Source organism: Coenobita brevimanus, chromosome 63, assembly GCF_032717465.1.
Source record: "Coenobita brevimanus isolate Jiangsu-jjx chromosome 63, ASM3271746v2, whole genome shotgun sequence".
NCBI classification, from domain to species: domain Eukaryota; kingdom Metazoa; phylum Arthropoda; class Malacostraca; order Decapoda; family Coenobitidae; genus Coenobita; species Coenobita brevimanus.
The window spans coordinates 10,973,247-10,989,518 of NC_137016.1; positions in this window are offsets into that span (position 1 = coordinate 10,973,247).

The window sequence follows — 16,272 nt, forward strand, 5'->3', positions numbered from 1 at the left end:
TGATCAGAGCTGGACGGACGGATGGTTGTACATGAATGGAAAGGCAAGTGAGTTGGATGGAAGAGGGGTTACAGGTGGATGGAAGGCTGGTTGTGGATGAATGGGAGGGATGTTGTGATGAATGAGAGGATGTTTGGGATGGATGGAAGGTTAGTAGGTGATGGATGGAAGCTGGATGGGAATGGAAGAATGCATCGTTGGTGATGGATGGATGGATGGACGAATGAAGGATTGGGGATGACTGTACAAGAGAAAAATTAAGAGAAGATTACTGTATGCAGGTGGGTGAGAAGAGTCATATAAGAACAGTAAGAACAGTTGACGAGGTGTGGACAGGAAGTAAATGAGGATAAAGAGGATGGCAGATTAACTTAAGATGCGGCCATGAAGTCTAAGAACACGGAAAAATATAAAGGAAGATAGTAGAAGGTGAAGAAAAAAATTATGGGCTTTGCAGAGTCAGCCTCGGTTGTACAAAAATAAATGGCAGAACACTGAACAGTCTGATGCGGGAGGGATGACTGGCGGGCAAAGAAGGAGAGGTTAAAGAACGATGTACATAATGGAAGGGTCAATGGTGGAAAAATGGTAAAGAAGAAGACTGATAATCGTAAGCTCAGTCTTCGGTGATCCTCCATACAGTGCTGCCAGATCAAGCTGCCAGATGTTCCCTAGATTCACCTATAAAATTTCCCTGTTTAGCCCTTTATTTTCCTGTTACCTTTACGTTGATTATATATATACATATATATATATATATATATATATATATATATATATATATATATATATATATATATATATATACACATACACTATTATAATCTTGTCATCAATGTAAACTCTTATTGTTCATTACATACCTAAAAAAGCCAGCTATTCTTGCTGAAAATCACTCGTTTTATACATGTCAGCTGTCATAAGCTCCAAGTGGAATGGTGTTGTTTCAAAGTTGTAAGCTGATGAAGTTTCAAAAGTTTTCTTGGCATGAAGCATTCCATTTAATGCTTCTGTGTTCAGTGAATTTCTAATGGATAGGTTCACTTTAAAAAACACCCTTTCAATATTTGCACTTGAATGACGGAAACACGACAGTTTTTCCACTAAATTTTCATCATGTGGAAATAATGGTGTATCATCACCTTTTTTTCAAGTCGCCAATTTTTTGCCAGAATTTGTAAGCATTAATATTATGTATTAAATTCAGGTCTGTGTTTCTGAGTAAACGCCACTCACTGTCTATATTGTTTGTCATTTTCAGGCACCAGGTTTGCGAAATGAGCCGCTAATGAGGCAATAGATGGGACAGTTTTCATCAGTACATTTTGTGGGTCCAAAGCTTTGAGGTTTGTGAATACTGGGTCCTTCACACACACACACACACACACACACCTGTGCTGGGATCGGCAATCCCTTTCCCCTCGTGACCTGTATTTCCTTACCCAACATTCCTTCCCTCTTCCTAAGGACTTCCCACTTCACCTGTCCCTTGTTTCTCTCCGTCCTTGTGTCGTGATCTGTAATCCCTTTCCCCTGGACCTCAACTTCCTTACCCTACCTGCCCCCCCTACCACCCCTAGCCAATACCTCACCCCCCCCCTCATACCTCCACTGCCTTCTGCTCTCTCTCTCTCTCTCTCTCTCTCTCTCTCTCTCTCTCTCTCTCTCTCTCTAAAATCTCGGTATCTTTCGAATTTCCCTAGATTTTGGTGTATTTTGATTTTTCTTTCCTATTTCCCTGTAGCGACCTAAATTTCCCCCCAAAAAGGAAATTTCCCTGTATTTGGCAGCACTGCCTCCAGAAGATTCAATGATATGCCATGACAGTACCCACGCTACTACCAACACAGCTGTACTGAGTGAGGTAGCCCTAGCATATTACAGATTGGACGGATTGCTGACCCGCTGTGTGTGTGTGTGTGTGTGTGTGTGTGTGTGTGTGTGTGTGTGTGTGTGTGTGTGTGTGTGTGTGTGTGTGTGTGTGTGTGTGTGTGTGATTATAAGACTTACTAAGACTCAAGGAATGGACTATCTACTCTAAGCCGAAGGGCTGCTGGTACATAAAAGACAAGCTAATTATTTGGGTGAGAGAAAATTGGTAGCCTTCCAGGAGGGTGTATGAGAAAATTATGATAAAGAGGGAATCAGAGAGACGCTGGCAAGTGAATATGAATAACAATAAGACTGATGACATGGAAATCGGATGACAGTGATGCAGCGAGAGGGAGAGAGGGGGGAGTAGGGTGAAAAAGGGCCGGGGAAGTGGATGAGGCTGGTGTGGATGAGGCTGGTGTGACTTAGGCTGGTGTGGATGAGGCTGGTGTGGATGAGGGCGTGGATGAGGTTGGTATGGATGAGGTTGGTGTGGATGAGGCTGGGTTGCATGAGGTTGGTGTGGATGAGGTTGGTGTGGATGAGGTTGGTGTGGATAAGGTTGGTGTGGATGAGGATGGTGTGGATGAGGTTGGTGTGGATGAGGTTGGTGTGGATGAGGCTGGTGTGGATGAGGCTGGTGTGGATGAGGGTGGATGAGGCTGGTGTGGATGAGGTTGATATAGATGTGCCTGGTGTGGATGAGGCTGGTGTGGATGAGGTTGGTGTGGATGAGGTTGGTGTGGATGAGACTGGTGTGGATGAGGTTGGTGTGGATGAGGTTGGTGTGGATGAGGTTGGTGTGGATGAGGTTGGTGTGGATGAGGTTGGTGTGGATGAGGTTGGTGTGGATGAGGTTGGTGTGGATGAGGCTGGTGTGGATGAGGCTGGTGTTGATGACGTTGGTTTGAATGAGGCTGGTGTGGATGAGGCTGGTGTGGATGAGGTTGATGTGGATGAGGTTGGTGTGGATGAGACTGGTGTGGATGAAGTTGGTGTGGATGATGTTGGTGTGGATGATGTTGGTGTGGATAAGGTTGGTGTGGATGAAGGAGGTGTGGATGAGGATAGTGTGGATGTGGCTGGTGCGGATGTGGCTGGTGCGGATGTGGCTGGTGTGGATAAGGCTGGTGTGGATGAGGTTGGTGTGGGTGAGGTTGGTGTGGATATGGATGGTTTGGATGAGGTTGGTGTGGATGAGGCTGATGTGGATGAAGTTGGTGTGGATGAGGGCGTGGATGAGGCTGGTATGGATGAGGTTGGTGTGGATGAGGCTGGGGTGGATGAGGTTGGTGTGGATGAGGCTGGTGTGGATAATGTTGGTGTGGATGAGGATGGTGTGGATGAGGTTGGTGTGGATGAGGTTGGTGTGGATGAGGATGGTATGGATGAGGTTGGTGTGGATGAGGTTGGTGTTGATGAGGCTGATGTACATGAGAATGTTGTGGATAAGGCTGATGTGGATAAAGTTGGTGTGGATGAGGCTGGTGTGGATGTGGCTGGTGTGGATGAGGCTGGTGTGGATGAGGCTGGTGTGGATGAGGCTGGATGAGGTTGGTGTGGATGAGGTTGGTGTAGATGTGGCTGGTGTGGGTGAGGCTGGTGTGGATGAGGTTGGTGTGGACGAGGTTGGTGTGGATGAGACTGGTGTGGATGACGTTGGTGTGGATGAGGTTGGTGTGGATAAGGTTGGTGTGGATGAAGGAGGTGTGGATGAGGTTAGTGTGGATGTGGCTGGTGCGGACGTGGCTGGTGTGAATAAGGCTGGTGTGGATGAGGTTGGTGTGGATATGGCTGGTGTGGATGAGGTTCGTATGGATAAGGTTGGTGTGGATATGGCTGGTGTGGATGAGGTTGGTGTGGATGAGGTTGGTGTGGATATGGCTGGTGTGGATGAGGTTGGTGTGGATGAGGTTGGTGTGGATAAAGATGGTTTGGATGAGGTTGGTGTGGATGAGGCTGGCGTGCATGAGAATGTTGTGGATGAGGCTGATGTGGATAAGGCTGATGTGGATGAGGTTGGTGTGGATGTGGCTGGTGTGGATGAGGCTGGTGTGGATGAGGCTGGTGTGGATGAGGTTGGTGCGCATGAGGCTTATGTGGATGAGGCTGGTGTGGATGAGGCTGGTATGGATGAAGTTGTAGATGTGGCTGGTGTGGATAAGGCTGATGTGGATGAGGTTGATAAGGATGAAGTTGGTGTGGATGAGGCTGGTGTGGATGAGGTTGGTGTGGATGTGGCTGGTGTGGATGAGGTTGGTGTGGATGAGGTTGGTTTGGATGAGGTTGGTGTGGATGAGGATGGTGTGGATGAGGTTGGTGTGGATGAGGTTGGTGTGGATAAAGATGGTTTGGATGAGGTTGGTGTGGATGAGGCTGATGTGGATGAGGCTGGTGTGGATGAGGTTGGTGTGGATGAGGTTGCTGTGGATGAGGCTAGCGTGCATGAGAATGTTCTGGATGAGGCTGATGTGGATAAGGCTGATGTGGATGAGATTGGTGTCGATGTGGCTGGTGTGGATAAGGCTGATGTGGATGAGGTTGATAAGGATGAAGTTGGTGTGGATGAGGCTGGTGTGGATGAGGTTGGTGTGGATGTGGCTGGTGTGGATGAGGTTGGTGTGGATGAAGTTGGTTTGGATGAGGGAGTGGATGAGGTTGGTGTGGATAAGGATGATGGATGATGAGGGGCAGTGACAGCCAAAATGGTGCCGTGGTGGTGATGGTGGTAGAGATGGATGGAAGATAATTGTTGAATGTAAACAGAGACAGACGTATCAGGGGTAGGGAATATGGACGATTGGATGGAAGGATGGATGGCCCGACAGATGGAAGAATGGTTGGAAGGAAGGAACGTTGGCTGAAAGGAAGGAAGGAGGAATGATTGGAAAAGAGAATGGAAGGAAGGAGGAATGATTGGAAAAGAGAATGGAAGGAAAGACGGAATATTGGCTGAAAGCAGGGAATTAAGGAGGGGTGCAGGGATAGTTGGAAAGACTGAGGGATACAAGGTCGGAAGCAAGGATTGGTGGTCGGTAGGAGAGAGATGGGTAGTCGAAAGGATGGAGGGATGGATGATCGGAATGAGGGAGGGATGATTGGACGGAAGGATTGACGGATGGACGGAATGAAGGATGCACGTATGGAAGGATGGATGGTCGAAAAGATGTACGGTAGAAAGGTTAGATAACTGGAATGATGGGTAGTCGGAAGGATGGATGGTAAGCGAAAAAGAAAAAAAAAGTCAGACAGTCTTGTAAAATGAACATACCAAGAGTGACTTATACATAATGGAAGGACCTTCGGTAAGATGACGCCCAGTCTGGCTACATTCACACTCTTCTGATCTCCCTGTCCTGGGTCAGATAATCCTTGTCTCATTCATGTGGACGGGTCACACTGTTTGACCGGAGCTGCAAGTCCATGGCCAGTCAGTCTACTACGGTTATCTGTTTTTCTTATGTTATTGCCAATTTCTATTCACATTTCCACAACGATGTTTTATATATATATATACATATATATATATATATATGTATATATATATATCTATATATATAATGATTTAATCTTCTTCCCTCAAGACGATTTCATTTGGTTTTGGAGAACTGGAGTTGTTAAGATCTAGGAATGGAAGGCACAAGGAAGGACATAATGCACTGGATGGGTGGTGCTGGATGAAAGAAACTATATTATTGAAAAGCAACACAAAATATGAATGGATGGTCAGGGCCTGGATGAACGGTATTGGATGTAAGGAATATGGGAAGGATAGCTTAGGAGTGAGCATTAGAAACTGGGTGGATGGAAGGTAAAAGAGACGGAGGGATGGCCTGGACAGGATTGAGGGAGGACGGGAGGAAGGGGGAGAAAGAGAGAACACATACAGAGATCGGATTCTGTGACACTTGAAATCGGGCACGATAAAAGGAAAAAAGACTGTCACGGGAAAAAATGGTGGGGGTGGGAACCTAGAAAACGTTATACTCAATCGTACCGTCACTCTTCCCCTGTTAATCTTTTTGCTCACTACATCTAGATACATTTTTGCATGATAGGAATGTAAACTAGGCTGACTCATAAGAGAAATACGTAAATACAGAGACAGCAGTGAAGTGAAATATATCAAATAAATCGCAAGGAAAGTGCTACTAAATACCCTGTGCTAAAAAATTTTGAGCCTCTGGTGGGAAAAATTCTTGCTCCTTTACAAAACCTGGTCAGATATTATTTTCTCAAGCAACGTCAATAAGAAATCAAGCTCTTAATAAAAACTGCAAAGTCTTTCTGTACACCGTGGCAAATTTTCTTCAATCGCTGCTAATTTACTTTACACCAACTTTCCTCGCACAGCCAGAAAATTTCTTTTTACCTGAAGCCGAGCGCAAACTTATTTCGAACTTTCTAAATCTCCTTTTCTATATCCGTCCCAATTCCTTCTACCCTTTCAGATCCATGGTGTTTTTTGTATATTTTATTCTTGTCACTGCTGGATTAATGTTTCATGTAAAGGGCAAAATTAATACATAATATAAATAAATAAATAAACAAATAAATGGACTGCACATGGGGAAGCAGACCCGCTTTTACTTCTTTACTTTAATTTCTCGCCATGCAGTCACTCACTTACCAGTCAAACTCATGGATTCCTGCAGCCACCTCGTAAGCCCTCCCCAACCCCATAAAAAAAAAAAAATCATGGTGGGGACACATTGAGTAATCTAGGGAACGCCAGACGATGTTATTTAGGTGACAGTGAGTACATGAGCCTTAATGTTAATTCTGCCACCACTAACGCTCTCATGGTTGGGACAACTCTAGTGCTTTGTTACAGCCAACGTCACACGATTTTATTCAGCTGAGAGTGTGCACAGGATCCTAAGGGTGTTAACAGTGCCACCATAAACCGCCTCATGGTTGGGACAATCCTAGTACTCTACTCCAACTAAGACCAAACGATTTCATTCACCTGGAAGTAAGGAGACCAACAGTAGTCGTAGTCGTAGCTCCAGGTTCATCTGTAATGTGAACCCGGCTGACTGGAGGCTAAAATTGCCCTTCTCCGGCATTCCACCATCCTCCCTTCTGGGGAGAGAGAGGGAGAGGAGGGATTATGCATAGCCGGGCAGTGGATCCGCCCAGTTATATCGGTGCCACCACGGGAAGGCGTCCATCTCCAGCACCTAAAAACTTACAGGACAATTGTACACGACGACGCTACCCGCCTACACTACCTTAACCCAGTTCCTTGCATGCCCCTCCCCCTCTTCCTCCCGGCTTCCCTGTACACACACACACACACACACACACACATCAGGGTGGAAGAGATCCCGCCTGATACGGGGATCACTGACTGAATCACCGGGGATGGCAAAGCGTGTGTCTCTCACCCATCACGACAGAATATCCAGGCGACGTCCCAGTCACTCCAAAGTTTTCGTTCCCGTCACTACGATGATGTTATTATGATTCTATCCTTGCTGCTGCCAGACGATTTTATTCAACTTAGAAAGGACCTGTAGTTGTGAAGGGGTTAATGAAAGCTTTATATAACCTCTGGAGTAAGTAAATTTTCTGCTAAGGTACAGTACAACCGCCTGTAGATAAAGGTAAGGTAATGCAAAGGGTCACACGCCATGAGATGCACGAGTGCAATGCAAGGCATGTCCTCGGGTTACCGCAGAAGGCCACGCCTCTGACACACCAGGGCACGCCTCCATCTAACACGCCACTTCGTCTGTTTTTTCAGGGGAAAATCTCGGAATTCTTAAACTTCTTGCCACCTTTAGAAAGTTTGGTATTAACACTTGCACTGAATCACAAGCACAGCAGGTGAATAAATGTGAAAAGCCACTACCATAGTTTGTAAAACACAGTGACAAAATTGCACAAGCTTATCAACCTTATCAAACGTCGACGCAAGTTGCATAAGATATCTGCCTAGGCAATTTCAACTGTAGTTTGTGCTGCTACGGTAAACACACACACACACACACACACACACACACACACACACACACACACACACACACACACACACACACACACACACACACAGCAACATGAAGGCAAGACTGAAACAGACTGGGATTACCGTAGGGGTACTTGACAAAATTGCAGACCATCTCCTCGCCCAAGCTCTTAGTTATGTTGGTATTTACTCGTATGTTCTTCCAGGATCACTCTCATCTTTAATGTCGTGACCAACTGCCTAGCCCCGGGCTCCTACGCTCCTCATGGGGCAATGTAGGATTGGATGATGGATGGATGGATGTTCTTCCGGGGCAGCACAGCGTACAGAAGCGTCCTCTTCAAGTTACCCTTGTCTCACCCCACTTCTCAGTTACGTAGCTGTGTTGAGAAACTTCTTCCTTCCTCATTCCACTTAGTTAATTCGGGGCAACACAGTCTATGCAAGCGTCCTCCTCCTCCGCCTCGTCCTCCTCGCCGCCACTCACTGCACCTTCCTTACCACACCAGATACCAGAGGGCCAGACGGAGCATCAAGGGCTGTAATCTCGTGGCCTTAGCAGGTTTATTACACTTCGTACAACTTTAACTTGGTGAAGACTTTTGTCCATCTGTAGCTCTTTCTCCCGTATTGTAATGTCAAAATAAAACAGCGCTATGGCTCAACATTTTTTTTTCTATAGCACTTCTTCGTGACTGACATCATAGTGTCCATCTCCTTCTAATGCTGAGCATCCACGGTAGACGGAGTATAGGATGTTTTACCTAGTTTAAGACTTTGCATATTATACCATATTAATCCACTGTATGTTATATCTCTCCAATATAGGCATAGTTTACTTAAAGAAAATAAAGAAAATTAATGTACTATGTACTGAAAAAAAAAGTATTAGGAAAGAGGTGTTCTAAAGCGCTCGTTGCCCACAAGAATAAAAACATTTATTCCTTACTGAGGTAAGTTGTGAATAAGATTTCTTGATTATATTTTTAGATTCACTTGCACAGCTACCCAGTACTACCGATACAAACAAGAGTAAATACGAAAGTAAAAAAATACCCCCAAGCGGTATGAATCATACTGTACTGCCTCCACCAACGAATTAGGAAGGTGGTTACGGTATGTATTTACCTGTGTCTCTTTGTTTCTTTGTGTACATTATATCTCAAAAAGTTGTTATCAGATTTGAAAGAAATCTGGAGGATAGGTGGGTAGTAGGTCATGAATGAGATTATATTTTGAGGAGTTTTCAGATCCGCATGCAGAAATAAATTATACACTTTATTGACGCTGACGGAGAAACGCGTGCTGTGAGAATGTGTAACAGGGCAGAATATGGTTGTAATTTTAACCATGTGAGACCTTAAAAGTATTCTTCTGGAAGGAAAGAGGAGTAACAGCAGTAAATCATACGTTTTATTGGTGTTGGAGGGGGTATGCGCTCTCTAAGTGCTCTCTGATTTCATATATATTTATTGGTATGACGACTCATTTCAGGTGAAAACTAGTCCAGATCCCTTAAGACTACTCTCCTTGAGTTCACATCCGTTCTTAGTGGAAGTGTCGAAGGAGAGAAGAGTGTTTAGTTTTCTACTGTTCTCCACGTTTTCTTTATTTACAGTACAAATGGTAAGGCGTTACACTCACTCCTTCAGTACGATGAGGTAGCTACTCATGATTTTAAGTTTGTTATGTCCAGACGCATTAATTTATCACAGGAGAGACTTTTCAAACTGGAGAAGTTAGATATAACCTTCATTAATCCCTTCGTTAATAGCGATCCCATCATAACCTGAAGACAATACAGTAGGCTAGACGCAGGAAGATTAAACCAAGTTAATACGTAATACAGTAGGCCAGACGCAGCAAGATTAAACCAAGCTAAGACGTAATTCTAGAGAAAAAGATAAAGCTAACGTTGTTATTTTCGTATTCTTGATGTTGAAACAACTTCTTCCCTCCTAATCTCGGTCTTGTCATGCCTTCCCCTTCAAAATGACATGGGTGTTTTTGTATCGCATTCTCAGGGATTTCCAAAGTTTTCTAGCACCTCTTCCTTAGAGAATTATTTTGCGTTTGGCATCTTAATATTCTCATGTGTGTAATTATGTCTCTTTTTTATATCGATATAGATTGCATAAAAACCATACGAGAGTATATTAACGCCCCGTATGCATTAACGCCCAATATGCATACATAACTGGCAAGAGCGAGGTGCTAGAGAGTCTACTAAGTCCAGCACAGTACCGATATGTTTCTCAGTGTATCAGTGTTGTGTGACTGGTGAGTGCAATGCAACCAATGGCCACACAGGTTAATGTGATACAGTATCTTTACGTGACTCTACACTCAGTGACCAGCCAAACGGTTTCCTGTAGTTCAGGAAGCCATTCAAAACGTTGGGTGTTAACAATATAGTCAACAAATGGCCTTCTGGTGGTCTAGTGGGTTATGGAGCTCTAAATGGATGCGTCACATAAGGGTTTAACTGAGGGAAAGTTGGAATTTGCTGCTTACAGAAGGACTCTCATGGATTAGCGACTGGTCACTGGTCTTAAATGTGTGAAATGAATAGTTTTGCCCCCTTTCCCCTGCACTGCTGGTGTGACAATAAATAAATATAAGGTCAATGGTTCATGTCATCTGTGGGACGGTACAAAGGGTCATGGTACCCTGTCAGCTCCTAATGGCAAGATCTGAGGAACGGAGAGAGGACAACGTGCGTAAAACACATATCTCTGGCGCCCACACGGAAAGGATGAAAATAAAATATATATATATATATATATATATATATATATATATATATATATATATATATATATATATATATATATATATATATATATATATATATATATATATATATATATACAGTATATATATATAATAGGTATCTCACTGGAAATACGGGACTACTGTGAAAAGGAGTAACAGTGAAGAGACAGACTTGTTTTTGGTGGAAAAAACTGAAGGTGTTCGTGTAAACTCTTCTGCCTGAGTATGCTGTATTGAATTTATTTTTGCCTCTCCTGACGACTGTGTTCACTGTAGGGTAAACTTTCTGAAGGCAGAGATTAGATACAGACTTTATTGCCAACATCCGTACAAGGAATTTATCATAAGCTGAATGATATCGTATGATGACAGGAAGAAAGAATGATAGATCATTTTACTGAAGGAGTTAAGTGAAGACAAGTTTTTTATGGTCACAAACCAGCCGTCTGAGCACATCACAAGGAGAACTTCGTAAACTTTTGACTCCATTCCCGACTTCCACACTCCCGTCCTGACCTCCCCCTCTCAGTTCCGTTCTCTTTCTTCCAAAATTTAGTTTCCAATCCCGAGACTTGCGCCTTCATTGAGTTGACGTGGTATTTATACAGACCCATTACCATATTTACTGTGAACAAGTCTCCAAAATATTAATGTTGTGTTTCTCGTATTCCGTCACTTTAACTTTCATTCAAAGTAGATTATGAAGTGTGTGGTATCTGTATGAGTGACCAACGTATATACAGGCAATCTTGTACACAACGTAAGCTTAGGAGAGTTTATAAATATGACCTCTAGCGCGGGAAAATTTATCTTCATTCTTGAGTACTGTCAAATACTGATTTTTGTATTCTTTGTATTGTCACATAACTGCGATAGAGCAATGGCATTCTGAAATACAAACAGTTGTAACTGACCTGCAACAAAATCAGACTGGACATATTAATATCACCACAATGGCTCTCGTCTTGGCTGAATAAAATCGTGTGAAGCAGCAAGTGTAAGATATGGAAGGTATAATTATGATGATACTGGAGACTGTCAACCCCTTCCCGAGGCCAGGTGTCTGCTAAGTTGAACAAAATCGTCTGGCGGTGGTACAAGTATGAGAAAAGCGTCATTGTGGTGAGGAGGTAATAAGTAATAATAAATATAGACTGGGTATGATGGAACACTTGTGAATAAAGTGTAGCTGTGTATTGCCTCATGTCCATCCAGTGAGGGTGTCCACGACAAAACCACCTCCAGTAACCACCCCTCTTCCCACACCAACACACCCTCACTTATCTCTTAGGCTCATTCTCAGCCTCCCTCTCCTTCGCCTGACACCCACCTCACTATGTATGCTATACTAGTCAATGAAAGTGGCTCTGGTAAAGAAAAATATTCCCTCCTTCTCAACATGGCAATACTACTACTACTACTACTACTACTACTACTACTACTACTGAAGGAGGAGGAGGAGGAGGAAGATGGGCCTCTCACAGATTCACAGTGTAGGCACACATATATTTCACTTTTTAAGGTGGGCGATTTTCTGGACATTTGTATGATGAAAACGATTTATGTTTTCCTTTATTTCATGTCGCTCGCGATCCTGAAGAAATATATCCCCCCGGTATCAATGCATATGATCTTAACTTGTATTCATTCAGAAGCAAGGAAAGATAAAGCACAAATAATACAGGGTAACAAGCAAACACGATGCTCAGGGAAATGGACCACACACTCATCCACACATCACCCACACCTCCACAACCCTGGCTCCACCTCACAGCCACAACCATCTGTATGTCAGTACCGGTAGTTTATCTATTAGCCATAACAAAACCATAAACACACAATACCAGGGAAAGGTTAACTCCACTAGTCCGGGTCTCTTTACGCAGATGACATATTTTTAACCCGAGTAGCAAGAGAACAACACCAGCTTTTGTTGTTGTTGCTGTTGTTGTTGTGTAAAACATTTGCAACTGACGTTCACTGAACCCATTTACACAAGGTATATTTTCATGGCCCCTCCCCACCCCTACCATAATTCCAGCTCACCCCACCCATTCCTTCGTCCCTCACACCCATTTCCTTTGTTAGGAATCTACATTATCATAATACAACTCATAATAGATAGCATGATAGATAGATGTAGGAACCTACATTATCATAATACAATTCATAACAGATAGCATGATAGACAACATGATAGTCAAGCTAGGTGTGGGAAAAGGAAATGCGCTTGCGTGATTGCAGTGAAGGAATGCCAAATGTGCACCGGAAGCACTACATATACACAGACACACACAAGCTTCTAGAACCCGCACATACGTCCAGTACACGTGACACAAGCTCTCCTATACAAGAAAGGAGGAATTAGACAGTCAGAAGGAGGCTAGCTACAGAGGCGAGAGGTTGTAAAGAGAGAAGAGAAGAGGGGTCCAGCGAGAACTTAGCTAGCATATATACGCTCCTGTGTAATACACACAGTGTTCAACTTAAACTTTCCCTTTGAAGATAATTAAGTACAGTCAAGACCCAGTATCCATCTTTAACTTCTCCTGTCACCGACTACACGTGAACTGAAGTTACTCCCTCACATATTTACTCGGCTACGACTACTATAAAATCAGTCTCAAGACTCACACCTTACCCCCATTCACACTCATTCTCAGAAGATATTTTGAAATAGCCTTTACTGCACTCAAACCACCACTTCTACAACATTCATTTGTACAGCATAAATTTTTCTTTCCCCGACTCATCGCTCATCAAACGTCCAGCTCATTCCACTCATTCCTTTGCTCATCTTGTTCATTTCTTTATCCTTCTCCTTTGACGGATGCACTGCACGCAATACACGTCGCTCGGTCGCGAACGCGCTAGTTATTATATATCATTTTTGCCTTCTCCAAATTTAGCACAGACCTTGGAACTGGTAACGTTAGAGACAGCCTTCATTAACCTCTCCAGTATGAGAGTCCTTTCCTAAAATGCAAGAATAAACTATTAAAAAAAGAAGAAGAAAAAGTGATCGTATTAAACAAGTTGAATGCCACTCTTCTTCTCTTTTCGGCTCTCCCCTTAGGGGTCGCCACAGTGGATCACCCGTCTCCATCTTACTCTGTCTTCTGCGTATTCTTCTCTGACACGTACCACCCGCATCTCCTCCTTCACTATATCCATAAACCTTCTCTTTGGCCTTCCTCTCTTTCTCCTGCCTGTTAACTCCAATTCTAGCATCCTCCTCCCGACACTCTCCTCGTTCCTCTTCCGTACATGTCCAAATTATCTCAGTCTCTCCTCTCTAGAAGTTGAACGCCACTCTGATGGCCTTAAAAATTAATCTTTATCATAACAGTTAGTTCGTTCACTATTATGACGCCGTATAAGAAGTAAATATTAAAATCTCCACACATTTTTATTCAGCTTATCGAACTGGATAAGTTGAACACAGACTACAGTAATCCCTTAGTTACTAGCGTCCTGTCTTGATCTCAACAACATCGTCTGGCACAAGCAAGGATGAGGTAAAATACAATCCCAAAGTTCGCGAAGAAAATCTGACATATAATTATGACAACCTGCAACACAACATAATTATTTCGGTGCTGCATCAGGGTAATTATGTGCAGGGATGTCGGCAGCAATTGTGTGTTATTATTGTAATTAAATAAAACTGTCAACCACGCAGAATTAAAACTTTTGGTTAAGTGCACAGAGGATTTAGGGGGAAATATTTTGTATTATTACTCCTACAAGATCAGCTTGACTCTTTCACTGCAGTGACATGTTATTTCATTTTTGCAGCAATCAAACTATTATCTTAAGTTTAGAAGAGACCTTTCCAACTGGAAGGGTTAGACTCGGCCTTTATCAACCATTTTTAAAACTAGAGATCTTTCCGAAGCAGAATGAAATCGTGTGGAAGTAGCAAGAGTAAAGTATGAAAAAACGGCCTCGTGCTGGTCCAGTGGCCTCGATTCTCAGTGCAGTAAACGTTATGTGTCAGCAAGACGAGACTCATCCCGTCCACTCCCACATAACACACTGGTAAGTCTAGTTGGTAAGGTTTTGGGCCGGAAACAACAGCTGTAAACAAAGGAATGAGGACAAACAGGAAAACTGTCCAGCAGAAATATATGCCAATATTATTTTTTGTGTGAGGTGGAGCTGCGAATAAACATAAATTGTTCTCCTCTCCAGGTTATACAATTTACCTTAGGAAGAAATTTCCGAGCTAGACAAGTAACAAAAACCTTCATTAAACCTTTCAGCATGAGAGATTTTTCCCAAAGTTTATGAAATGAGGGAGTTACATAAAGCCTTTATTAACCCTTTAATTACAAGAGATTCTCCTTAGGTTGTATACACTCCTCTGATGGTAGTACTGTAGGAATGAAAAGTCACTGTATTGAAGGGGTAAGTAAAGGCAACTGGAGATGGATACAAAAAAAACCATGGCAATTAACCAGAAATGGAAACTTAAGTAAAATTAGATTGAACTGTTTTGCGACATGAACACCAGGTTAACTCTTCTTTCCCTCTATTCTCCATTTCCATTCCTCCACATTCCCGTCCCTACCTCCTTTTCCCTTTCTCCTTCTTCACATCTTTCTCTCCTTCAACCCCCACTTGCGTTTCTCCACGTCTCTCCTCCTCTTCCCTGCCTCCATTTCCCTTCTTCCATTTCCTTTCTTCCTCGTTCCTTCCTCCACTTCTCTAACACCTACCTCTGTTTCCTTAACTCCTCTTCCTTTTTTTTGTCTTTTTCTCCTTCCTCTTACCTTCGGTTTCTTTCTTTCCTCCTCTTTCCGTCATTATATTTTTACCTTGCTTTTACTTCCCGTCTGTTTCTCTTCCACCCTTTCTTTCGTTTCCCTTGTTCCGTCATCTTTTCCTTCACTTCCCTTTCTCTTTTCTCTTTCCTCCACTCCCCTTCTTCCTCTCCCCTGCTTTCATTCCCCTTCCTCCTTTTTCCTTATTCTTCTTTTCTCCTTTTTTTCCTTTTATTTCCTCATTACTCTCCCCTTTTAGATATTCTTTTCCTCCTCTTCCCCTGCCTCCTCTTCCCTTTTCGTCCTATTTCATTTTCCCCTTCATTTCCTGCCTCATCAGACCCTGCCTCTCATCACTATACAATCTTTTTCCATCCTTCCTCAGTTTCCATTTCTTGCTATTCCTTTTCCTTCTCCTCTTTCTCAAATCTTTTTTCCCTATCTCCCTGTCTTCCCTTCCTCCTTCCTCTCTTCCTGCTCTTCCCTTTCCTCCCTTCCCCACCTCCCACTCCAACCATTCCCAATGCTTCTCATTCACCCTCTCACGTCCTCTCAGCATCTCCCTTATTCACTTTACCCCTCACTGTTATGCACAATGAACACACCCACATAAATACCTCTCTCTCTCTCTCTCTCTCTCTCTCTCTCTCTCTCTCTCTCTCTCTCTCTCTCTCTCTCTCTCTCTCTCTCTCTCTCTCTCTTTCACTCGCCCTGACTTTTCTTAGGACGCCCTCACGAGACACTGTATGTCAGTCGCTCAACTTCAATCACAAACTTTCATTCACTAACTAAACTTCTGTTGTCGTTCACTCATTCTGTAAAACACAGGCTTTCGCAAAAATACTGAGTCTAATTCACACATTTCCTTTAGTCCAAATGCATTCACTC